We start from the raw sequence: 26,639 nt of genomic DNA, 5'->3' as shown, positions 1-26,639 counted from the left end.
TTTAGTAGAGACAAGGTTTCACCATGTTGGCTAGTCTGGTCTCGAACTCCTGACCTCAGGTGATCCACCTGCCTTGGCCTCCCAAAATGCTGGGATTGCAGGCTTGAGTCACTATGCCCGGCCTCACATTTTATCTTTATCTTTAATTATAGTAGGGTGTCTCCAATAATCCTTCAACTCCACCAAATCCAGGAATCCATTGATCCTGTCAATTTTCTAGCAAGCACATTAAACACAGAAAAAGGTAAAATTAAAATCAATGTTAACTTAATATAATATATTTAAATACTATTTCAACATATAATGTAAATGTTAATCTGGTGTGTATTTGACACATATAGCACTTCTCAATTTGGATACTAAATTTTCATTAAAAATGCTGATCTGTATTTAGATTTTATAAAATTTGCAAATAAAAAACCAGAGTTACACACTGAAGCTTTTCCAAACATTCCTAAAGTTTTAAAAAAATGACAAATGAGTATCGGTTTTAAAATCAAAATTAATTAAACTTAAAAAATCAGTTCCTCAGTTGCTCAAGTCACATTTCCAAGTGTTCATTAGATACATGTGGCTCATGGCTGCCACACTGTATGGCAAAACCCTAGATCACTTATTTTCCCACTCTTCTAGATGACTATTCCATATCTTATCCTTTCTTCTAAACTGCGAACCTCTCCTTCTTCATCCTCAGTTTTAGCTGATTACATCTCCAACATGATGGACAAAATAAAAGCGATCTGAAGGGACCTTCAACAAAATGGTATAACCAAATCTGGACCCAGGGACTCTATTTTCCTTCCAGTACTAGAGATGAACAGTTCATACTCCCATCTAAAGCTAATCATTTCAACTGTGCACTATGCTCCAGTCTCTCTTCTCTACTCAAGGATATAATTTCATTAAGATTGCCTTTCTTTTTCTGTGTCATCTATTTTTCCTTCCCCTGGACACAAGCATTTAAAAAAGTTTTACTGACCTCATTTTGCATTGTGACCAGTGCTCCAACTCTCTTCCTTTTATAACAAACTCTTTGAAAGAGTTATTTATATTTCCTCATTTCAGGGTGTCTACCCTCATTTTTCCATTCCAATTAAACCTTTGTCTCTATTACTTCACCAAATCTATGCTTTCAAAGACATCAATGACCTTCGTGTAGCTAAATCAAACGGTCAGTTCTCAGTCCCCATTTTCCTCAATAACTCCTTCTCTTTGAAATACTCCCTTCACTTGGATCCCATGACACCATTCATTTCTGGCTCTTTTTCTACCTCTTTGGTAATTCCTTCTCAGTATCCTCCTCCTCGTCTTCTCAGTCTCTCAGCTCGGTGTGCCCCAGCACTACACTCCTCATTCTCTTGGCATGAGACTGATATTCAGTCTCATGGCTTTAAATATCACTGATGTGCCAGTGACTCCCAAATTTATATCTTCAGTGTGGCCTTTCTGCTCAGCATTCTCACTTGGCACATCAAATGTAACATATCCAAAATATAGCAATTTTTCCTCCTCTGTGACTGCTCTTCCCTGCATTCTTCCATTTTAGATTGCCCAGGAAGCCTTGGAATTTCCGTCATGCCTATTTTCTCTCACATCCAGTGCAATAGCAATGCTGTTAGCTCTACCTTAAGAATATACCAAAAATCATGTCACTTTTAATTCTCCATTTTTAAACTCCTGCATACATTTTAGAATTTGCAAAAGGCAATCATTCTTTTACATTTTAAGTTAAAAGACTACAGGCTGACATCTAATATAGTCTACTTTTGATGTAAGATTCAATTTATCTGTGTAATTATTTCTGAAGTTAAATGAAAAGATCTGATGGAAAAATTAGTTTTGTTCTCATAAGATACACAAAAATGTATTCAAAGTTTATGGGGAACGAGTGTTTCAGATCAAAGGTTATTGCCACATGTATCATATAAGCAATTATAAAGTTATGCTGCTGAAGTTAGGTATTGGTCTTTTAACGTCCAAAAAAAGAATTATGTTACGTAGATTCTTTGGGATGTCACTTTCTATTTGGTTTTTATTTATTTATTTTTTTTAAATTAAGACGGAGTCTCACTCTGTTGCCCAGGCTGGAGTACAGTGGCATGATCTGTGCTCACTGCAACCTCTGCCTCCCAGGCTCAGGTGATTCTCCTGCCTCAGCCTCCCAAGTACCTGGGATTACAGGCACCCACCACTACACCTGGCTAATTTTTTGTATTTTGAGTAGAGATGGGGTTTCACGATGCTGGCCAGGCTGGTCTTAAGCCCCGACCTCAAGTGATCTGCCTGCCTCAGCCTCCCAAGTGCTGGAATTACAGGCATGGGCTACTGCACCCAGCACTGTTTGGTTTCTGACGCTCTTTAAATCTTCATTCAAGTTCTGCATGGTTTGTTTAGAAACGATGCAGGTCTCTAATTGCTTTCTACACTTTTTGTTAGGTATAAACAGAATAATAATGTACTGTTATTTCTTAGTTCGTTTCCTACAAAGAATTGGTCCCTTAGATGTTATTTTAATCTGTTCGGGAGCAAAAATCTCCCTAAAGCTGTGTGTCTTGATGTATTAGAATCTTGTACTGTTCAAACTGCTCATGTAATCTCACCCCAAATTCAGATGCACACTCCATCTCCTGGCTGAGAATTCCCGATGAACTAAGTCAAAAATGGATATTTGTGCCACAGCCTCCAAACAGACAGGGAAGGGGAAAGATGTAGAGCCATTGGCTTACCAAGTTGTGGTTTCAGAGATGTGCTTTAGATGATAGCAGTGAATAACAAGCACAATGACTGCCTCAGCAAATGGTTTTCCTGTCTCCTTTAATTGAATCAGTCAGTTATTAGGCTCAAATAACCATTTCCTAAAGTGGTTGCAATAAGCAGAAGCCATTGTACTGTACTTTCAAAGACTTGATTCAAACTCAGTAATTGAATAGTCCTGATTCCTCTAAGTCACAGGGCTACAACACTGGCAGAAACCAGCAGAAGCTAGTACTGTCTAGAGAATATTTGTTTTCATCTCCTTTAGTCTGAAAAGGCAGACTATAGGTAAATTAATTAATAAAACAATTAGGTAAATTGTCTTGTTTCCTAAATAGGAAAACTATTTTGTATGGCAAGAAGTACCCGAATATTCTTTTAAATATGTATGTTCACATGGATAAAACTGAATTGCTGAAAATAAGTACTTTGCAACTGTTCTTGCCTGAGTGTTTTATGACGCATTAGAAAATGAGCAGGTGTAATCAATGTAGCCTTATTAAAATCCTTAGGTGGGTAGTAGAATTGAGATAATATGTGCACTTGGTCGGAATGTATTAAAATAGTTCCAGGTACTTAGAAAGGAAACACAAATACAGCATCGTTAATATGCTTCCATAACCATTCACATAGATATTATTTCTGGGGCAATGAATCACTACCTAATCATTTAGGTTTTATCTTTCTTGGTATAGTGTTGTGCTTAGCTTTTAGGTTTCTTTCTGTCATTCCGCACACACATCATTTTAAGTACAGCTCTATCTTACAAAATGCATTTTTTTCCTTTGGAATCTTTTAAAAAGAGTCTTCCGGAAAACCTTTAATGCCATACTACTACAGAAGTTATGTCATCCAGATCAAGGATAAAATATATTCCTGCTAATAGTAGCTACAACTAAAAAAGTATTGCTAAAAGCAAGAGGCCGTTTTTGTTAGGCATTCAGATACATGACAGGCTAAAGCTGGCTAAGAAGGCCTTGGCCTGCCATACTGGGGCTTGAGTCCTCCATTCCTCGATGCCCTCAGAAGCGCATCGAGTCCTGGACAAACAGGTTCTGACAAAGATGGACTTGGTCAATGGCCCAGTTTACAGTGGTCCTTGGAATAAGGTTTACCCTGACAGTGAGGGTTTCTTTTGGGGAAAGCTTGTTGGCTGTACTCAAATTACAGTAAATCTGCTCTTACATAGGACTCAGAGTAGAGTTAATAGCCTCACCTTACCCTTTTGGGCGTCTTCTACCACATTAGGTTAGGCTGCTGGCAGGAAACCTGAACCTTCGGCTGGATAATCATAAAGGAGGTTCATATTCTAATAACTGTGAATTCACCTCATCTTCCACAAGTGAAAAGTGAATGGGGATATATCCACCCAAAGCAATGATTTTATTTCCTCTTCTCATCTGTATTATGTCAGGAATTTGCTGGAATGTTCATGCCAACCCCTTCCTGAGTAACACCAGTTGCCTCTGCTTCTTCCTTTTTTAGTCCACCCTTTCCCATTTCTATGCTTCCCTTCTTTAAGCTCTTTCACACAGAAGTTATCAAAATAATATCTCAGAATTGAACTTTTGCAAACCAAATACATTCAACTCTGACTTCAAGGAAAGGAAACAGAAACTGCTGGTGGGAAAGTAATGTGAGGATAATTATTCTTTAAGGAGGTTTCTTCATTTAAAAAGAGAATTCTCTACAGAGTTCTATTAATAGGCAGCCCTCTCAGAGACTTTATGGCCAGATATACAGGCATTTGGCTTTAAAGAGGCTCAGTTCTACACACTTCTACTATGAGGTATGGAGAAGTTTTACCTGGTAAAGTTTCCATTTCCTTCTCTGTACTGGAGATCATTTTCACTTTGGAGTGCTAATATATGAAAACTGAGATTTCAATATGAAAAACCTATGTCAGTACAGTCAATTTTAAGAAAAAGTACACAGCTCAACCTTTTAGAGCAAGGAATAAATTTCTGCTCTCACATGATTTTGTGAGTACTTATGCAAAATGGTAACAATAAAATCCATCTCACCAGTGTTTAAAAAGAACTCATTCCAATATGTTCAAAGGGATTTTTTCCTCTCTTTCCCTCCATTCTTCCCTCTCCCTTCTCTCTTTTTTTCTTTCCTTCTTTCTCTGTCCTTCCCTTTTGCCTTTCTTTTACAACTAAAGAACAGTAGGGTAGAAATACAGCAGGACACTTCCACTCTTCGTCATACAGTTGGCTATTTTGACTTCACATGATCTTCACTGTTGTTCATTAATAGTGCAATTCTCCTTTTCACCTAAAGTTCCCCTCACTCCCCTCCCCACCTTCACCGCCCCCCACCCCCGCCAACAAGTAAAAATAAACTCTTGGTCTTAAAAGCCAACAAAGCCACTCAATTTTCAGAACTAATAATAGTTTGGAAAAAGGACTGGTCATAACAAAACACTGTTCAAAGAGAAGACAAAAGAAAGACAAGCATGGGATTATGATGAAGGCAAGAAATATGCAGTAGAAAGCAGCATTCTTTAGAGTTGGAAGCTGGAATATTATTTGGTAACCCTGTAAAAGCACTCTGGGTGATTTAATAGGTAAGAACAAGATCTTGAAATTGGAATTGAAAAAGACTTATTATATAATTTAGTCCCTTTGGGCAGGAAAGGAACGATACAATTTTGGATCTAAATTTAATTGGGATTTAACTAGATTCTTTGAAACTTTTTCCCTTTTTTATCTGGAAAGCACGAAGTACTCATCCTTTCAGGAACAGTGATGGACTGCGCAATCCAGGAATGTATGGTGTATCCTAAATCAGGTTCTCAGCAGCCACAGTGGGGCAGTCAAAGGCGCCAGACTGAAATGAGAATCTAAACAGCTTTGCAGTGTACATAGAGAAGTAGGTTAAACCTTTTGGCTAGAAAATGATCAGAATCCTAACTTCTATTTCCGCTTTTTTTTTTTTTTTTTCTTTTTGACATTGAAAATCTATACTGGAATTTCATCTTTTGCTCCAAAACTTCTGCAGCTGTTTCTTAACAAGTCTTTCTTATATAGAACACTTAAAAACAAACAAACAAACAAACAAACAAATAAAGAGCATTAAATTATTTTGGCCTGAGTCTATCCAAAGCCAAAGGATTTTAAAAGTACTATCTTCCAGGCCGGGCGCGGTGGGTCAAGCCTGTAATCCCAGCACTTTGGGAGGCCGAGATGGGTGGATCACGAAGTCAAGAGATCGAGACCATCCTGGCTAACCCGGTGAAACCCCGTCTCTACTAAAAAAAAAATACAAAAAACTAGCCGGGCGAGGTGGCGGGCGCCTGTAGTCCCAGCTACTCGGGAGGCTGAGGCAGGAGAATGGCGTAAACGCGGGAGGCGGAGCTTGCAGTGAGCTGAGATCCGGTCACTGCACTCCAGCCTGGGCAACAGAGCGAGACTCCGTCTCCAAAAAAAAAAAAAAAAAAAAAGTACTATCTTCCATGCAAACAATAGCAGGATTATAGCAAGGAGACTTGATATTAAAGAATAATAAGGCAATATGTGAATTAAGCATATTATATTTGACTTCTATCAAGGACTATGCTATTTGCATAATCTAATTGAATATGCTCTCAAAACCCATATTTTCCAACACACAACTCTCATATGCTACTCTGCAGTCAAACAAAAGACGCAACCAGGCTTGATTAAAATGTATTACACTGATGGGATAAGAATTTATCTCAATTGCTACTTCCTTATGATCAGATTATAGAAGTCCTATGTCTTGTCATCTGTCATTATTCTCTTTCCCTGTCCCTCACCCTTCATGAACTTGCTCCAGTCTTCCTGGGAATACAGAATTAAGGGAGAGAGGAGCAGGAGATGATTGGATAAAGTGAGTAATTGTGAACTTGTCATTATATCTCAAAACTCATGGTCTGAACCAATGTTATTTATGCTCACAGGGAGCTATTTGTGATATAGACCGGCCAAGTTTAGCATGAACCTCACCAGTGAGATGAAACTTACAGTTACATTTTTACCGAAGGGATAACTGAGACTCCAGGAGATATACTAAAATACGTGTGGTCAGTGACTGACTTGATACCACATAGGAGCCACCAAGGATCCTGACAAAAGCTAATCTAGATTCTCTAGAAGATCCTCAGTGATATTTTAAAAATGATTGTTCGTGGAGGTCCTCAGCCATTCCACAGCTCCCAGATCTGATGAGTGAAATTCTCCTCTGTGGAAGGACTTGGTATCCTGTACAGATAAATAGCAGCAGTCTAGTGCAAAAAGTACAAAAGCCAGCACAATATGTGTTTCAAAGAAAGAAATATAAATGGAAGTGTATGTGATGGTGGTGATTTACAAAGGACCTATATGGATAATGAACAGACTAGAGTGGAGCGCTATGCTGCCTGCAGAAAATTCATTAAAATATCCGACATCTTTCAAATCAGATTTTTTTATCCCGTGCTTTGTCCATAATTACTTGACAGTGAGTGATCTGCGCCCTATATGTTGCATAACCAGACAGTTGCAGCTATACAAGAGTCTTCCATTAAATAAGAACAGTCCTAAAACAGTAGTTCTATTGCATAAATTCAACAGGTTAGCCTGGATTTGGCAATAATATCCTAGGAGACCTGAGAAAACTCTATGGAAAGAAAGATGTCAGAAGACATAAAAAAAAGTGGCAAAGTCCTTTTTGACCTGAGTACTAGAGATGGGAAAATATTATATTTTCTATAACTGAGAAGAAAGGATTGCTTTTGTCTATTTTTGTCAAATTTCTTCCCAATTTTGACTAAAGATACTAGTCAATGATATTTTCAAACTCTGTGGGAAACCATTTTTTATCCTGTGTTTAATCATTCCATAATCTAGCTGTATTTATGGTGTTTTATGTGGACATTTAGAAGCATGCCTTATAAATTAAAAAGCTAATTTTGAGGTCTTTTACTTCCCAGCAAATGGGTCAGGTCAGTCTTTTCTGCCCTTGTTTGGTTGGTGGGTATTATAGCTGACTCTTCATTATCTACAGAAGAAATGATTCTTTGAGGTGGGGTATTTATTGAAGAGAAAATCCTCCAACCACATTTCAACATGCCTAGAATCTGGGCCTTTCATCAAACTTGCAAATAAGTTGCAAAAGATGAGTGATTTGTCCTCTAGTGAAATAGGCAAATGCATTAAGGAAAAAGCAGAAGAAGTTGAGGGCCTGGATTATCCATCAGCTGTTAATTCATACCTTAATAATTGAGAGTTTTCTTTACAGTTGCTGAATATTTATGAAGGTTCCACAATGTGCTGAAAAGTATATGTAACAAGTAAAAATACTAAATACAACCAACCTGCACAGTTTACGTTTAACAGGGTTCTTACTACTAGACTGGAACAAGCAAAATATAATTTGGTTTCAAACTTAAATGTGTATAAAAATCATGGGGTGGGAGGTGTCTGTAAAAAACTGCAGATTTCTAGATCAATCTCAACCTCAGAAGTCTTCTTTTTTTTTTTTTGGATAGGATATCACTATGTTGACCAGGCTGGACCTGAACCTCTGATCTCAAGCAACCCTCCCATCTCAGCCTAAGCTAGGACTACAGGTGAGTGCCACCGTACCTGGCTATGGTCTGCATTTTTAACAATTTACCATAGATTTTTCCAAACACGTGGTCTAGAGACTACTCTTGGAGAAAATATGACTCTAGATCATGACAAGAAAAAAGCTTATTTCCTGGGAGATGCAAGATAATTAGTGATACACTCACCTACACAATTAAAAAGAGAAGAAGCCAAAAGAGAATGCAAAGTAACATAAGTAACATAAAGGATAACATGGGTAAATATGTATGTGTGTGTATATATATATAGATATAGATATATCCAGAAAGAAAAAGAGGAAGTCAACAATAGAATAAGGGACACGTATGAAAGATCTTAGTATTTTAGAGATTTGCTATAATGCTATGATGTCTGTAATTTACCGAAAGTTACTTCAGAGCCTACAGTTAGTGTACCTTTGGGATCTCACAACTCAGGGATGACTCACTAACATTCTAAAAGCAAGCCCAGACCTTAGAAGGAACTGATACAACTGAGCTGGCTATTTATACTGGATCAATACCAGAAGCTTTAATAATTAGCATAATGAATGTCAGAATGTAAGAAGAGGATTTTCATTGACTGACTTCGTGGATATCTTTTTTTTTTCCTTTTTGAGACAGTCTCACTCTGTCACACAGGCTTGAGTGCAGTGGCACCATCTCAGCTCACTGCAACCTCTACCTCCTGGGTTCAAGTGATTCTCCTGCCTCAGCCTCCCAAGAGCTGGGACTACAGGCACCTGCCACCATGCCCGGCTAATTTTTGTATTTTTAGTAGAGACAGGGTTTTGCCATGTTGCCCAGACTGGTCTCAAACCCTGACCTCAAGTGATCTGCCCGCCTCGGCCTCCCAAAGTGCTGGGATTACAGGTGTTAGCCACCATGCCCAGCCAATTAGTGGATACTTAATCAGCATAATGGGTATTAGAAGTGGGCCTTCATTGGTGGAATTAGTGGTATTCAAGACAATTGGCTAAAATATTTTAAAGATACTTCTTCCTCTTGCATAATCAGGGTATAGAAATCCAGAAAGGTCTATGGTTAGCTGGTCATCTGAAGGAGGGATCCTGATCCCCAAATAATAACCAATGATTCAAGCAGTGAATCTGAGGATTTCTGACATCTTGGACAGTAAGTATAAAGAATCTTGGCCCTGGGATGTTGTTTTGGCTTCTTTGATATTTTTTCAGGCAAGATGTTTGAGAATCCCCTATGAAAAGAATCTGGGAGTCATTGATTTTATAGAACAAATTGTATGACGGTTTTGTACTTGTTTGTTAATATTCATTTATTTATTTGTTATTATTTGTTTAATAAATGTCGATATATGAGGCAGAATAGGTCTGATTTACTCTTATCATACTTTCAAGCAAGATTATGAGGGCAGTTGCTAACTCTCAGACATTTCAGGTATTTTGGTGGCTATAGTTACCTACCACAGAGACTTTTTGTGAGTTGTCATAGACCAATTCCAAAATCAAATGCAAAAAAAAATAAAATAACGTAAATTGAGGGAGAAATTTGGTGACCATTCTCTTGGTGATCTTTCTCTTGTGAGAAAAATTAATAAAGCAACTTACAGTTTCTTTAGTGCTCTCTCTGTAAGACAAGAGTATTTACTGTCTTGCTCTTTTAGTTCCAAGAAGATACGAACGAGTCAACAGAGACTTGAACAGAAGTAGCTTCCAAAGGCAGGATACTTCTGCTGGGTAACTCACTAGTGTAATTTGCTCCATGAAAAAGAGCAAATATGAGAAATGGGGATAGAATTTTGATCTGTCAGGCACTGGTCTGCTGCTCTTTCCAATGGGCCATGCTTTCCAGGTTATTTAAGAGTTTGCCTAGGATGTTCTCTACAAAGTATACTTTTTCTTATTTACATAAAGGCACTTAGATATAAAAATGTTCAAATGTATTGCATGATAATTTATTTTTCTACAGTTTAAATTAAATTGTAAATGGAAATGTATCTATGTATTTTTAGCAACCTCTTTCCTGAGGTGATATCGTATAAAATAAATTCATAATGTGGAACCAAACACCTTTCCATGCTGTCTGGTAAAAATATCTGTGAAGTCATTTCAAAATATTAAAGAATCAAATGATAGAACAGCAGATTAATTAAAACCATAGACATAAATGTTTAAGAATCTTACTCTAAAATGTCACATTTTCAATAAAAGTAAGAGATTTAGTCTGGGTATTCAGTCACTTTTACAGTTAATGTGATTTATTAGACAATGTTAAGATGCAGAGAGAAAGTGGGAGATATCTATAAATAACTTTGTATATGTTTGCCACAACTTGCCAGCTAATCATCATCTTGAGATATGATGGTTCTGATTAATAAACCAAAAGGGAAACTCAATTATGAATGCATGCAATCAAACTTCATATGCAAGCCAAAATAAACCTGGCATTTGTAAGTCAAAAGAACCCATTAGGGAAACTAATACGGTAGTGTCCCAAGGCTACATTGTGTAGAAAATAATGCTCTCCAGTTTAATAAAAAGAGGTAGGTGAGAAAATATTTAAAACACAAACTACTTAGAATATAGCATATGACAACAGTACACTAACGGAAATAAAGGGCTCAAGTCCAAAGAGAAATGGCAGTGTCCTCAATTCTTCAGTTGGATTGAAGAAATATTTATTGAATAAAAAACTAAAGCCTCTTCTCCAGAGGGCTGTGTTTAGATCAAGGAAATACAACCTCTCGTTGGTTTTTATCTCAGACATAGGGGGTTGTGATGGGTGGAATTTTGTCTTCCCAAATTCCTATGTTAAAGTCCTTAACTCCTAGTGCCTCCGAATATGATTTGATTTAGAAATGGGGTCATTGTAGAAGTCATTTGCTAAAATGAGGTCATACTGAAGCAGGGTGGGTTTCTAATCCAGTATCCCTGGTGTCCTTATGAAATGGGAAAATTTGGACAAAGAGACACACAGGAGAATGCCACATAAAGGCATGCCCACATAAAGGCAGTGATAGAGGCGATGCTTCTACTAGCCTACTCGCCAAGGAACATCAAGGATTGCCACCATCAAGGATTTCTCTCCACCAGAAACTAGGAGAGAGACAGAAAGCCGATTATCTCTCACAACTCTCAGAAGAATCCAAGCCTGTAGAGGTCTTGATCTCAGACTTCTAGCCCCAAACCTGTGAGACAATAAATTCTGTTGATTAAGCCACTCAGTTTGTGGTGTTTTGTTATGGCAGCCTTAGCAAACTAACACAGTGATAGAAATAACAATAAAAGCACAATCTCTCTCCTCAAAGTGCTTACAAACTGTAGTTCTATTGTACAAGTTTGTAGATAATTCAAATTCGTAGAGTTTTGTTACATAAACAGCAACATTCAGGAGTCTGGAAACAGAATAGGAAATAAGGGGAACATGTGTTATCTAGGGCTGAATTTGGACAAAATTCAAGGCAAGAGGTCAGATGATTCAAGGCATTAATGAGTATTCTTTTTGGGTTTTTTTTTTTTTGAGATGGAGTCTCGCACTGTCTCCCCGGCTGGAGTGTGATGGCGAGATCTCGGCTTGCTGCAACCTCCGCCTCCCCGGTTCAAGTGATTCTCCTGCCTCAGCCTCCTGAGTAGCTGGGATTACAGGCACACACCACCACACCTGGCTAACTTTTTTGTGTTTTTAGTAGAGATGGGGTTTCACTATGTTGGCCAGACTGGTCTCAAACCCCTGACCTCATGATCCGCCCGCCTCAGCCTCCCAAAGTGCTGGGATTACAGGTGTGAGCCACTGCGCCTGGCCAATGTGTATACTTTAAATTGTGGACCATGTGACCCAGGCTGGGAAGACAGGTGAAGAAAGACATAAGGAAGGTGTGTGTATTGATGAGCTAGATCAAAAGCAGGAAAAGTGAGATCAGTGGGAGAAGTGGAAGAATTGGTAGTTATGGAACTCTGTTTTAAGGACTTCTTTTCTTTTGGCTCTAAATTTGGATACATGACCCTTCTATAAAGGACAATTGTGATGAGGTTGGATCTTTTTAAAAAATTTTTAATATGCTGATTACATGTCTGAACTTTTAATGAAAAGCATGTTGTTGTTGCCTTATCAATCTTTCTAAAAATGTATTTAAAAAATATTATAAACTATTGCAAACATACAAAAGTCACATAAACACTAATCTGATAATAAACTATGTATCCAACTCTTGGCTTTAAAAATATATATATTTCTAATATAGCTGAAGCCCCAGGAGTTCCTTCTCCAGATCTCATTCCTTCCCCATGATACTTTCTACACTGAATTTAGCCTTTTCATTCTCGTGTATTTTGCCTCAGAGTTGTTCAGAGGCAAAAGGGCTGAAGTCTGTGTACCTCATATCCTTAGTAGTTATTGGTCAAAGACGGACCCTAGTGGGATGTAACTTCCAAGTTGCTTCCCAGATCTTGTTGCCTGCAGGGAAAGTGGGTTCCAGTAGCTTTTAGGGCGGCCTCTGACAAGGCCCTGGGTATGCAGTACATGCATATTAGAAGCCTGTGTACACAGAAATGGTAAAGGGATATGAAGAACCCCAGGAAGCATACTGCCAGTGCCTGCTACATAGCTCATCACTTCGATACAGCACACTTTATTTATCTATTTTCTTGTTGGTGGACATTTAGTTCAAGTAAATATTTGTTCCACTTGTTAACAGTAGATGCTAGGGGTATGCCATAAAAATAGGCATCTTTAAATAGTCCCTAAAGATTATTTTATTTTGTGATTAAAGAAATAGTTCATGTCACCCACAAAATTATTCTCTAAGGGAAATTAGCTGAAGGAGGAGGGGAGATTATTTATTGCAGATTGTCAGAGATGAGTTGAGCTGGGAGATGAGCCAGGACGCATGCTCTCGGAGGATGGCTTGTTTTGTCGCCTTCAGTCTGAACGCTCCAGGTGAGAGGTCCTTACTGCATTTTGGGACAGGGTCTGTGACTAGGCCTAAGATATTTTCACTAAAGAAGAATCCTTTTCTTAGGGCAGCTCCAAGCCCTTTTTAATCTTCCAGTTTATACTTTGCTTAATCCTTAGTTATTTTGCATATTGTTTTAAAAAGTGTTTCATCTTTATTGTCTTTTTCACGTGTTAAATTAATATTTACTAAAAAATTTAAAAGTGGGAATCAGGAGATATTTGCATGAAGGAACAGGCTGATGGCCTAAGCCTAAAGCAAAGGAGGCTTGGAATTTATTCCTCCTTCCTCTTCCACCTTTTCTCTCTTTTCCCTCAGCTCTTCGTTTTGACGTACTGCTAAAAAGATCTCAGTCTCTTATTTGAGCTACAAAGGGTCACCAGGATCTATAAGGAAGCCCTATCAGAGAGGTTGGTGGCCTAAATCATACGTAAACAATGCTTCTGACATTTCAGTATACACTGGGGGAAGAGGGATACTTTTTCACCAAGAGAGCGAAGCACGGTTTGCAAATTTGCTGAGAAGCAGTCTCAGAGCTGTGCTGATTTTGTACATGCCGATCATACACTTTGTATACAAGGACTACCAGGACATCCACAAGAGGAAATCCAAAGGTATAACCCTCAAGCTTGTATACATTTGTGTAAGCCCCAAAGAGATATTCAGAAAGTTCTGACTGGGAAGGAATGCTTAAGGAAGACCGCTGAAATGAAAATAAACCTCACTACAACTTTAATTTCAGGATTCCTTTACTGAAGTAGGATTTTCCTTTTAATGATCTGGTTTAAGAATAACCAACAAAGATGCAGTAATTACCATTGAAAGTAGAAACTGGTTTCACTTCAAGGCAGAATTTTACAATTCTCCCAGTTTTGTGTTCTTCAAAAGTTGCCTAGGTTAATGTAATTTCTACTAGGATTTTTAGTCTGAATGTCTGCAAAACCTGATTATTTTACTTAAAAATAGAATTTGCATCTTGAAAACCATGATGTTTTATGAATTATAAGTGTCTCAGTAGTGGTGCCCCACCCACATACACGCTAATGTTCTAAAAAATTTCTGCAGTGTTCAAAGCCAGTGGAGGGGCTGTCAAACTACATTAATTTCTTTCTTAAGATAAACACAGGGGCTTGAGACACCTCCAAGGATGCTGACGAGCATTAGGGAGCACAACCTTAGCTACAATTCTTTTTGCTCTGAAATTGTCTTGATAATGTAATACCAAAAATCCCTCTCATTATTTTCCATTTATATGAAAAGTACAGTGTATACTATGAGGACTCAGAAAGATACTGAAGGTGTTACAGCACCACACAAAGAGATGTTATTTCTGGATGTATGAAAAGAGCAGGGAACTAATATTTTCCACTTTATTATAGGAAGTAATTCACCTTAGAAATTCAGTGGAAGATACTGTTCCTGAAGTGTACTTTGAGAAAATGTATTCATAAAAATGACAAGCTATAGAAAAGAGACATTGAAAACTGGAAGAAGAATTCAGATTAGAACAAAGCAAGACTACTGTCTTAGATACTTTTTTACTAATTTTTACTTAGAAGAAATTGTGATTTAATATTAGGATGTCATATCTTTTGTATGTTGAGTAGGCCTGTGGTTAATTTAACACATGGAAAATTTTATTTCATTTTATTTTTGTAACATAGGTTTAGGCTATTTTGAGTAATCCCTTTGTCATCACAATGAATCCAGAATTGAGGAATACTCTCCAGATATTGTCACCTGTCAATGTCAATACTGGTGGGCCCTCTCTGGCTATGGCAGCTAAGATTCTGGGCACAATACAGGCAAATCAAGCGAGCTCACAGAATGATGCTTTAATGAGGCATATTTCTGTCAGAATGTGCCACATTTGTATTCCATTCTTGTTTGTCTCTTGTAAATTGTGCCCCGCCTCACTTATCCTCTCTTTTATTTTGAATTGTTCCAGGCAAGCTAAATTCAAGCTACATACACTGAGGGACAGGAACTTTGCAATCTGGTCTCAACACCTTTCAAATTACACAGTTCAGATTCCTCTGCACTTCATTTCTTTCCAACGTGAATGGCAGGATGGCTACAATCTAGGGAGTAGCAAGACATGATGAGTTTTTAAAAACTTTTATTAGAAACTATATTGATGAAAATGTGACCTAGATTAATCTCACAAATTGAAAGCTACATAGCTAGTGAAAATGAATAGACAACGATATTAAAAAATCAAGAGAGCAGTGCAAAATACTGAAGGAGCTTAATGAATGCTATTATATATGATTGTTATTACAATCCTCTTTCTGTCAATGTTTTATAGGGTTTCAAGAGTAGAAATTAAAAAAAAAAACAAAAAAACACAGAAGAATATGTAGCCAGAAACAGAATTTAAATGATCACAGAAAGGTAATGTTCTGCTCTTCAGATTTCCTTATATTTCTCTAATTCAGAATAAGAACAATAGCCATCCACAAATAGTTTCCTGTATGATACTAGTAGGTACTAAAATGCCTTATATCTTTCCGTGCCATTTCTAGTACTTAAATAAATTGTAATGGTGGAGATAGAATGGGAGGCTCTTACTTGAACAAATGTGTTCTAAACTCTATGATAATATATATTAAAGCATAATCTGTGGTAGTGCAGGAAAATAATTTATAATCATTTTATTCAAAATTCATTAACATATAAGCATAAAAAGAACCACTTATTTTTCAAAGTAGTGCCTGCAATTGCTATTATAACCTCTGGTAACTTTTCCAGTACAATAGAAGATCACTGTGGTACCTTATATTTTAATATTCTCTTCAGGCTTAACCTTTTACTGTTTTTCTCTTCCTTAATTAGAGTTCAGTCAGGTTGTTGGGTTTGTATCTCTCTGTTTTTTCCCCCATGTGTATCAATTAGATTATGAAGTATAGGACATTTGATATACTGAGCCAATATGTAGAAACTCTGCCTCATACCTTGCTCTGAAATCATAGCTGCCCTCTTGCCCTGTGGGACATTTTCATCATCTCTTCAATGTTCTCAAAAGCATAAATTTCATTCACATGCAAGATAACTTAGCATTGGCATTTAAAAATGTCACCGAAAAGTCTGCACGTTTTATTCTCTTTTCCATGTCAGTTTCTCTCTACTCCTTTCTTTCTTCTACCTGATTTGTTCTGAACACAAACTTTTTTCACTTTAATAATTCCTTTTTCTAATTTTACATTTGATCTTTTTACTGGGATTTTGTTTCTAATTATATCTTAAATTTTATAGATGGAAACACTGACTAAATCAGTTTAAAGTCCATTATTGGAATCCCAATTCAAGTCTGGGAAACTTCGCAGTTAAATATTAGCAGACAATTTCATTTGCTCTTTCCTCTCTGGGTAAATAGTTCAGGGTTATTAAGCTTTTAATAAATACACATTTTAAGAAAAATCCTGGTTTATCATGGCTTATTAATATGCACATTTTCTATCTCAGACAATATTAAACTAAGAAAGAAAAACAAAAATCAAAATTGCTCTTCCCTGATTTTCAGAACCCTTTCCAAATGTCATGGGTTCCGCTCATTCACCACAAGAGGGCATACGTATACAAATGTATCATGACCCTTTGGTAGCATGGTTTGATGAAGATTTTACAAAGGTGTTGTTTTATCATGCTTTTATGTCTTTTTTCCCCCTCCGCATGTGCAGTTTAATAAAGTGATCTGGAGACTACTGTAGTTTCTTTCTTTCTTTTTTTTTTTTTTGAGACGGAGTCTCGCTCTGTGGCCCAGGCTGGAGTGCAGTGGCCGGATCTCAGCTCACTGCAAGCTCCACCTCCCGGGTTTACGCCATTCTCCTGCCTCAGCCTCCCAAGTAGCTGGGACTACAGGCGCCCGCCACCTCGCCCCGCTAGTTTTTTGTCTTTTTAGTAGAGACGGGGTTTCACCGTGTTAGCCAGGATGGTCTCGATCTCCTGACCTCGTGATCCACCCGTCTCGGCCTCCCAAAGTGCTGGGATTACAGGCTTGAGCCACTGCGCCCGGCCGAGACTACTGTAGTTTCTAATGTTGAATGTGGAATATGAATTTCACCTTCGAACAAGGGGGCTATTCTAGGTCAAAACTCTTGAAACTGCAATTCCCACACTTTTTTCTATTTCCCATAAGGTGTATTGGAGTTCAAGCAAAACCTAATCATTTCCAAGTGCCTTAAAACACCATTGACTTTAGAGATATTAAAGTTTCGATGGCATAATCTGAAATAATACATAATTGTTTTAAGACTCTGAGATAAAATTAAGCACCTGAGGCAACTAAGAAAAGTGGTTTATGTTCTGGCCATTGGTTACAGTTATATCATAGTTTAAAGGTATTTTCACAAAATTTTAAGGTCTTCAGTAAGTGCCATGGAAGGGACATACATTTTTACATTGGTCTATATTGGAGAAAAATAATTGTCATAGATATATTAAAGAGAAGAAAATGCAAGAAAAAGGTAGCAAAAGGGAAAATACTAAATTCAGCAAAAAGAACAACAGAGAAATAAATTAGCGCTCATAATCTCACTCTTCATTATAAAGCATGTTTTACATGAAAAACTATCTTATGTTAGAAACTAAAAGTGTGTGGGTGAGATAGAATAGTGTAATGCTAAGAATAATGTCAGGGAAATTATTAATTTATGTTGTGTAGTATGCTTAGTGTAACCAGAACAGCTCTAACTTCCCATTGTTTACTCCCTTTCCTTCCTATTTCCTCCCCTTTTCCACTGTATTGACAATTCTTTTACCTGCTTGTGACTTCCGTCCTATCTAATGATGTGTAAGGCTGGAGGAGGAAATAATTGGATATGTGTCTAGATTGCAGCAGGGCAGTTAATCAAGATGGAACCCTTAGATAACCTGTTTCACAATCACCTGGGTGTTTATTAAAAATCTGAATTTCCAGATTGGAAATTCTTGCTATTCTTCCCTCAGACATACTGAATAAAAATGAATTTCAGCGGCTGAAACTGGAAATCTGCATTTTTCAATAAGTGTTTCTGGTGACTCCTATGTTGTTAGTTCCAATAGCGGCTAAGGATCTATGATTTAGCTTATTTATTATCCTGTTGGTTCTTATAACATTCTGTAAAATAGAGTGGTCAGTTTTATTAATTCTGTTCAAGATGTGGAAACCGAGGTATAAGGATTTCAAATTAATGATCCATGTCTGTTCACTGAATTATGGTCAAGCTGAGATTAAAGTCACAGCTCCAAGTTTCAAACCTACTGTTTTCTCTACCATATTATGTCTGCAATATTTCCATTTCTTAATGACTCCATATCCATACTGGGCTACTGAAATGCCTTGACTATGGAACCTATAGAGGGTAGCATGGAGATGAGGGTATAATAGTTTATTCCTTGACTTCTTTGTTAGTTTTTACTTTATATAAGAAAACAACTTGATTCTATCAAATTTATGCTTTTCCTTCAGTGGCAATTATTTTTAAAAGTAAACATAGTTTCATCTTAACTAAGAAACACAGCCTGAAAATTTTCCTAAAAAAAAAAAAAAGAGCCTTTAGAAAACTACATGCTATAAACACAAATTTAAAATGTTGATTTCTCTTAAAAAGTTTACTTTTATAGCATACATGAAACACAAACATTTGGACTACTAAAAGAACAAGGTAATGATTCAGCTTCCATAAAAAGAAAATTAAGGACCAAGACCTAAATTATGCAATATATACAGGCAGGAGTAATCTAGAAAGCATTACCTTTATGTATAATTCATTTAGCAGCTGCCTTTTTGTGACACATATTATACACTGATTAAGAGGATGGTTAAACAACTGAGTAATGTGTATGCTTCATATGATAATACCCTGTTCTTACTGCAAGTTTAAAGAAGCAAAACTAGGTACAGCGAAACTTTGTGTGTTTATGTTAATGGGAACAGGGAATGATGTGAATATATGAAAATATTGATGGATCATAGATGCATTCAGAGCTGTTCCTTGAAGAGACAGAGAGGCCCAAGGGAGAGTTTGAGGAAAGCTCTGTGCAGTCATCTTTTCAGTGGCTTTCTTTTGCTTTCCTGCAATAAATCATGACTGCAAAGGTTTGACCTATATAAGCCTGATCAGTAAGTAGCTAGCACAAACCAACCAACAGATAGCCAGGTGGGAAAATACAGTAAATGAAAAAAAAAAAAAAAAAAAGGCATTTATTTCTTAATAAGGATATGGATATGTTTTTACAATATTTAACATTTTTTATCTTTAAAAAACACACTTGAAGATTCTGTAGCATTTTCTCTAGCTTCAGATCTCCTAATCATTATTTATAGGTTAGGAAAAGTTGATGATTCTGGGGCTTATGGTAGGCCCTATGGTGACATTGAGGAGTAGGTATTGGATTTGAAACTCTGGGGAAGAATCTGAGGTTTCTTGGTATATTGCCCAGAATTCCATTTAAAAAATCAGTAGTAGTAATATTCATTTCCTTAATCTCTTTATCTTTCATTTAAAAATAAACGTTGCCTAGTGAAGTGACCTCCAGCCATCTTTTTGATTAAAGCAGTAGCATTAAAACAAACGAACATGTTATTTAGTGACTGACTAATACCAGAAAGAAGACATTTTAAATATACCAAACAGAAGGCTATCTTGGAACTCTGCCAGGAGCTCTTTCTTTCTATAGTTTTATAACATATACTGTTTTCTTTCCTTTACCATAAAAGTACAATATTCACTGTAGAATAATTTGAAAAGGTTGGTAAGAAAAATAAAAAAAAAAAACCATTTTGAGATATGTTTGCATTTGTAACATTTATCACCAAAGACTAAGAGATCTTTCTCTTTTTTCCCCAACCTTCAAAGACTTTCAACTGCTGATATCCATTGCTTTCTCCAAGAGTCTCAGAGGTGAGACACTGAAGGGAGTTTGCATATGACAGAAGAGAATTTGTAGTGGAAACTACTGGGGAAGAAGGAGGATTTGATTGTGCGACAGGCACTTTCCCCAAACATTGTTACTGCAATGGCTAACAGACATAGTCTCCCATGGAATAGCTGTGTGACTTGTGTAAATCATTTCTTTGGGCCTCAATTTCCTCATCTAGAAGAACAAAAAGAAAAACTCAAAATGTACACACACACAAAATATATATATACATATGTATATTCCCCAAGCAGATCTATCGCCACGGGATATCCCAAGTATCTTCACCACTCTTCATTTTTTTCTTTACCAGCATACACCAAGGCACCATCATTTCCTGTCTAGGGTTGTGCAAATCTCTTTGCTATCTCTCTCCCCTCCCCTCTCTAAATCATTCTCAACGTACAGCCAGAGCGAGCTCTTTAGAACACAAATCATATGTCGCCCTCTGCTTAAAATTTTCCAGTGGCTTCCTTTTGTAGATAGAATATAATTTCTACTCCTTTCCACAACCTTTGAGTTCCTACAGCATCTGGCTCTTCTGTCCTTGGTTCCTTAACATTCTCTCCTACCTCTCAGAGTGTCAGCCATCCTGGCTTTATTCCTAGTTTTAAAATATGCCAAGCTTGTTCCCATCTTAGGAGCTGTATTTGTTTTTCTCTCATCTTTGAATATTCTGACTTCAAATCTTTTCCTGGCTGGTACCCTTACAATTTTCACGTCTTATTTCAAAGGTGACAACCTTATTAAAGAAATATTTCCTGGCCATGTTTTTCAAGGTAGCTACTCACTTTTATCTTTTGTTATATATCCAATATTTATCACTATCTGAGATTATCTTTTTAAAAATCTTTTAAAAAGTATTTTTTATTTCTGCCATCCTCAAGACTGTAAACTGTATAAAGAAAGCTTATTTATTGGAATATGTCCAGTGACCAGAATAGTACCTACCAAAACAGTAGGTATTCACACATTTGTTGTATAGAATCTCAGATTATAATTACATACACAATAGCATGATCATTTAAAGTTTTCTCCCCAGCACTTTTTTCAGCTTTATTGAATATAATTGACAAAAATTATATATATATGGTATAAAATTTGATGTTTTTAATATACATTGTGAAATCATAACCACAATCAAGCTAGGTAACATATTTATCACCTCACAGCACTTTTATCCCCACTGCCTAACTTAGTGACTAATAATATTAAGAATATATGTAAAATGAATAAATTGTGATTATTGGACCCCCAAACTAACTATGTTTATAGTATCCTTATACCTAGTTAGTTTGTGTGATTGTTGGGATACATTACTTAAACTCCTCATTTTATTATTTTTCTATTTCTGTTATCTACTAATATGGAAGTTTTCATAGTTGTTGATTACTATTATCAGGTAGAATGTCTTCAGATACAAGTCATAGAGTCATAATACCCAATACTCAGGGGCTTAAGCAAATAAAACATTTAATTAAATTACAAATAAAAAACAAGAGTAAGTTGTTTGTTTTGATGCAGAAATTCAGCAATTTCATCTGAGACCCAGGCTCTTCAGATCTTCCTACTTGGCCATCCTCAGCATTGGGTTTAACTCCTTAGGCTTGCTGCCTCATGTCTGCAAGAGGGCTGTCACAGCTCCAAGCATTATGTCCTCCCAAAACCATATTCAAAGCAATAAAGAAAGTGAAAGGGCCAGTACTAGAAAGCTCCCCACTCAAACCTATTTTTGATAGATTTCAACTAGAAATTTTCCCAGAAATTCCTCATCTCACTTCTATTATATTTAAGTGATCGGTCAAAGTGTAAAACTTAAGTGCCTAAGGATAGTGGTATAACTATAACTGACATATAAATCCTGATTTATTTCTTGGATCTGAGCTCATTGCAAACATCCAAATGTCAAGATTTCATTTGCCAGGAAGAAATAACAAGAGAGGTTGAATGGGCAGCCAATAGTGTCTGTTGCAAACAGCGTAAATAACCGGTAATGTTTTCACTTTATTTGCCATTGATGTGAAGTTTTTTACCCTGGGAATAAGTAAACTTTCCCATAAAGATTTCATGTGGTTTGTCCGGTATTTATCACGTTTTTCTTTTTAGCTATTTATTGTTGAAGGAAAAAAGCATTCTTTTCACATCAGAGATGAAACTAGCAATTAAACATCAGTTATAACTTTATTTCCTGTGTTGGTACCTTTGAAACTCTAGGTTTAACGTCAGAAGGTATGTTCTTTTAAGTGGGAGCAAAACATTGAGTATGCATGGACATAAAGAAAGGAAGAATAGACACTGGGGACTACTAGACGGGGGTGAGGTGAGGGTTGAAAACTACCTATTGGGTTCTATGCTTACTACCTGGGTGATGGGATAATTCATACACAAAACTTTAGTGACACACCATTTACCCATGTAACAAACCTGCACATGTACCCTCTGAACCTAAAAAAAAAGTTACCAAAAAAAAAAAAAAGTCAGCATGTTTGTATACAGTTTTACTTTGTCTTTTTTTCTGCACAAGCAAGATGGGGCAATGACATTGTACACTCTGCTTGCTGGACATGTGCTGATTGATCTTTCTCAGTAAATCAATTTAGTCTGGGTTTGTTCTAGAATCATGGGAACAGGGAGAGTTACTCAATTAGACAATGCTAAATGTTGCTAACACACGAACAAAGAGCACTTGGCATTTCATGAGATTCTTATTCATCAAATTGTACAGAAAATATCTTGAGAATTGTGACTGGCATTTGATTATTCTTCACTGATTAGTATTTAGGACTAGATGCATTGCAGATATTTATAAGTATTAAAATATTATGTATTCTATGATTTAATAAATCATTTTTCTTGGATCTTATCAAGGCTATAGATATTCTTTTGTGTTAAATATGCTTTTAGAGACTTTTCCCCTCTGTTTGTGAATTTTCTTGTCTGCTTGGGAATGTCCTAACCCATCATTGTAAGTGCTTTAACATTTGCTACATTTACTTCTTTCTATGGCAGATTTTTCATTTCTTTTGCAATATGTTAAAGATTGTTTTAGGTTTACAGTGGGTTGTGATTAACAATGATATCAGAGAAGAAATGAATGTAACTGTACTAAAGACAATGTTCTTATAATTTCAATCTCTTTCTTTCTATCTATTTCTTATTGGTTTATTATCAGCAATTAATAAAGAAGTCATTAAGTAGTATATTACTGTAGGTGTTGAGAAGCTTTAAAAAATGTAATAGATAAAATCTCTTGCTCATCACAAATCTATAGGAAATGTTATCTTAGGACAAAATGGAAACAAAACAACCCCTTGTAAGTGACACACCAAATCTTGAGTGCTGAAAAGAAAGTTGGAGTTTCTCAGTATTCTCTTGTGTTAAATAATGACTTCCCAGGTCTATGTCTTAGAGTCCGCTTCTTTTTTTTTGAGATGGAGTCTCTTTGTGTTGCCCAGGCTGGAATGCAGTGACACAATTTCGGCTCACCGCAACCTCTGCTTCCCAGGTTCAAGCAATTCTCCTGCCTCAGCCTCCTGAGTAGAGTCCTCTCTTTAAAACACACATTGAAGAGACAAAAGGCTTATTACATGTAAGAAGGACTTCTTGTTTTTGTTTTTTTAGGGTTTTTTTTTGTACGTGCTTTGTACAAATAAAATATAGAGGTTTTCTCAAAGCCCGACTTGCCCTCTTAATAGTATATATGACTGAGCCAGATGGATCTATTTTCAAAGTTTTTGATGAAGCTCACATTTTATCAGTCATTTTCTCCTTTGTGTATGATAATCTCAAAATCTTTTTCATTTGTTTTTACTAAAAATCACTCTGTAATGATCACCAACTGTTGTTTCCTAAGCTTCGTAGATGAGGGCTTTTCAGGAAGTAATTCTTTATGCAGTAATTTCCATTGGTATTGTATTAATTCCCATTTTCCACCATATGCTTAACATCTACCATTGTCAGTTCACCTAAGAAGTGTATTTCATAAAAGTTCCGTGTCCTTCTGAAACTATCATCCCAGACAAGTACCATTAAGATTTTGGGTCTCTATGCCTATGATCCAAGCTGATGTTTATGGTGTTCACACCTCAAACAGTTATCGGAGAAGACTCTTACCATGCATTTAGCACATATTCTGTCTCGTCTGTTACGTATGTTTCTTTTTCATCTCCATTGTGATGAATTTGCTTTCTGACAAATGGGCTCAAGATGTAGAGACTACTAATTTTTAAGAATATATCTTTTGTATTAGATAATTAGAATATCCTTTACAAAAACTTTATATTGAAAAAGGTGTATCAAAATTGTCAGATTTTCTCTTCATGAATTAATCTTTCAGACATTTGCTGGATCAAGAGCACTGTTTTCCTGTGAGTTTAGGAAACCTAGTATTGGCACATCGATTTCTTCCTCATCAGCGAATTATAATGGTGAATACGTTTGAATGGTTTTGATTGACTACTAGCATAGTATCTATCATAGAACTATTTTTTTTGTGAATAGGCATTTTGTTGTTTTTCCCAAGTGGCATAGCTCCTTTCTTAATAGATGAATTTGGTTTATCTAGCCTGGATTTTAATGTTTTTCACTTTTCCAAGGTTTATTTCCTTACCACCTTTTTTACTGAACAATAAGTTTTTTAAATCTTCACATCATAGCATTCTGATAATGCTGCTATTTTTCTCACTTTTCTTTATTCTTATGTGGCTGAATTTAGGTTTGCCTAAAAAAAAGGGCCATTTCCTTTCTTTGAACTTCCCAGTGAATTCTCTGAAGGAACTTGTTCTTATATTCTATTTATGCTGCTATATGTAGCTTATGCTATGTTAGTAGGTTATTTGGTTTTGCTGTGTCCCCACCCAAATCTCACCTTGAGTTGTAATAATCCTCACGTGTCAAGGGCAGGGCCAGATGGAGATAATTTAATCATGGGGTGGTTTCCCCCATACTGTTGTCATGGTAGTGACTATCACGAGATCTGATGATTTTATAAATGGGAGTTCCCCTACAAATGTTCTCTCTTGCCTGTCACCATGTAAGACGTGACTTTGCTTCTCCTTCACTTCTGCCATGATAGTGAGGACTCACCAGCCATATGGAACTGTGAGTCAATTAAACCTCTGTCCTTTATAAATCACCCAGTCTCAGATATGTCTTTATTAGCAGCGCGAAAGCAGACTAACACATTTGGTTTCATGATTTTCTACCTAAGTGCCTGTTTTGTGCCTAAAGCAGTCAAATCCCCTCCATTTTTAGCTTGGTCAAGCCTTAGAGAAAAATTGGGTGCAAGTAATTTTTCAGCTGAGACCCAGTTGAACTAGGGTAGAGTTTAGTGTAAAATGCATTTTACCACGTATTGCATCTTCGCACAGTGTCAGCCCCACCACCAGTGACTTGATGACAGAGAATCCTGTGGTAGAATTTCAATGGATGAAGTTTTATTCTTCAGAATCCAAGAAATCAGTAACATTTTTCAGTGTGAGCCCTTTAATTCAGTGCGAGTCCTTTTATTCAGTGCATTGGTTATAATATAATTGTAATTGAAACTTTTCATTTTTTTTTCTTGCTGCAAACTTTTTACACCAACCCTTTAAGAGACAAAGTGACTGAAAGTTCTGAGTATGTTTTACTAAAAGGTTAAGCATGATCTCCAGACAAATCTCATTTACCCGTGTTAATGAAAGTACTTAAAGGCAGATCTCACTTGTGTTAAAATATTTATTCTTAAAGTTGGACATGTTCAAGGCTTAAAAATTAACTTCAAAAAGTCAAGCCAATTCACAAACACCTAAATTAGGTGAAGGTGAATCTCTCCCAACTTTAAAACACACATTAAATACCTTCCCCTCATGCTGCTTCATTATTTTTTATAATTATCTCCATGTTGGGTATAGGCTAATGTCTTCTTAGACGGATGGAAAATTTGACTTTTCTCAGAATTTATGGAGAATAACTGAGGTTAAGTGTTAGAGCTTGGAAGAGGTCCTATGAATGCAAAGTAAACAGAATTAAGATGTTAACAGAACTGTAATTATGCAGATTATATATTGTCAGTAATGAGGCTCTGTATTTCAACAAAGAAAGTACTTCCACTGAATTGCTGCTGTCAAAGAAACAAAACCAAAATTTGCCATGGATAACACAAAATCGATGCAATTGAAAGTTAAAATCAAGGACTCATAAAATTTTTAACAAGTATTGCAATAAATGATTCTTCCATTTTGCTTTGATCTTCAAAATATAATAAAAGAAGTTTACTCATGAGAATTTTTTTTTTTAAATCTGAACATTAACTGCCATTATATTTTAAATGAAACTTATCTCTTAAAATGGATGAATGTGCACCATAATATATCTTTTAATGTTCTTTTTAGGTAAATAGGACCTCATTTCCATAATTGAGAGCAAAGAGGCTTAGCATTTTCAATGTAAGTTTAAGACTGGGTTGCCTAGCAATATTCAAATGAGAGAGTCCCTGCTCTGGAACTG

At 36.5% G+C, this 26,639-nt stretch overlaps 1 protein-coding gene across 6 annotated transcripts in view; it reads right to left on the bottom strand.

Moving 5' to 3' along the window:
• The window catches only part of EPHA6 (EPH receptor A6), a 928,471-nt gene that overhangs the window by 72,461 nt on the left and 829,371 nt on the right, over positions 1-26,639 (bottom strand). The window lies entirely within an intron of this gene.

Source organism: Papio anubis, chromosome 2, assembly GCF_008728515.1.
Source record: "Papio anubis isolate 15944 chromosome 2, Panubis1.0, whole genome shotgun sequence".
Taxonomy (NCBI): Eukaryota; Metazoa; Chordata; class Mammalia; order Primates; family Cercopithecidae; genus Papio; species Papio anubis.
Note: the sequence above shows the minus strand (reverse complement) of the source record. Positions and strands in the feature narration are given on the sequence as shown.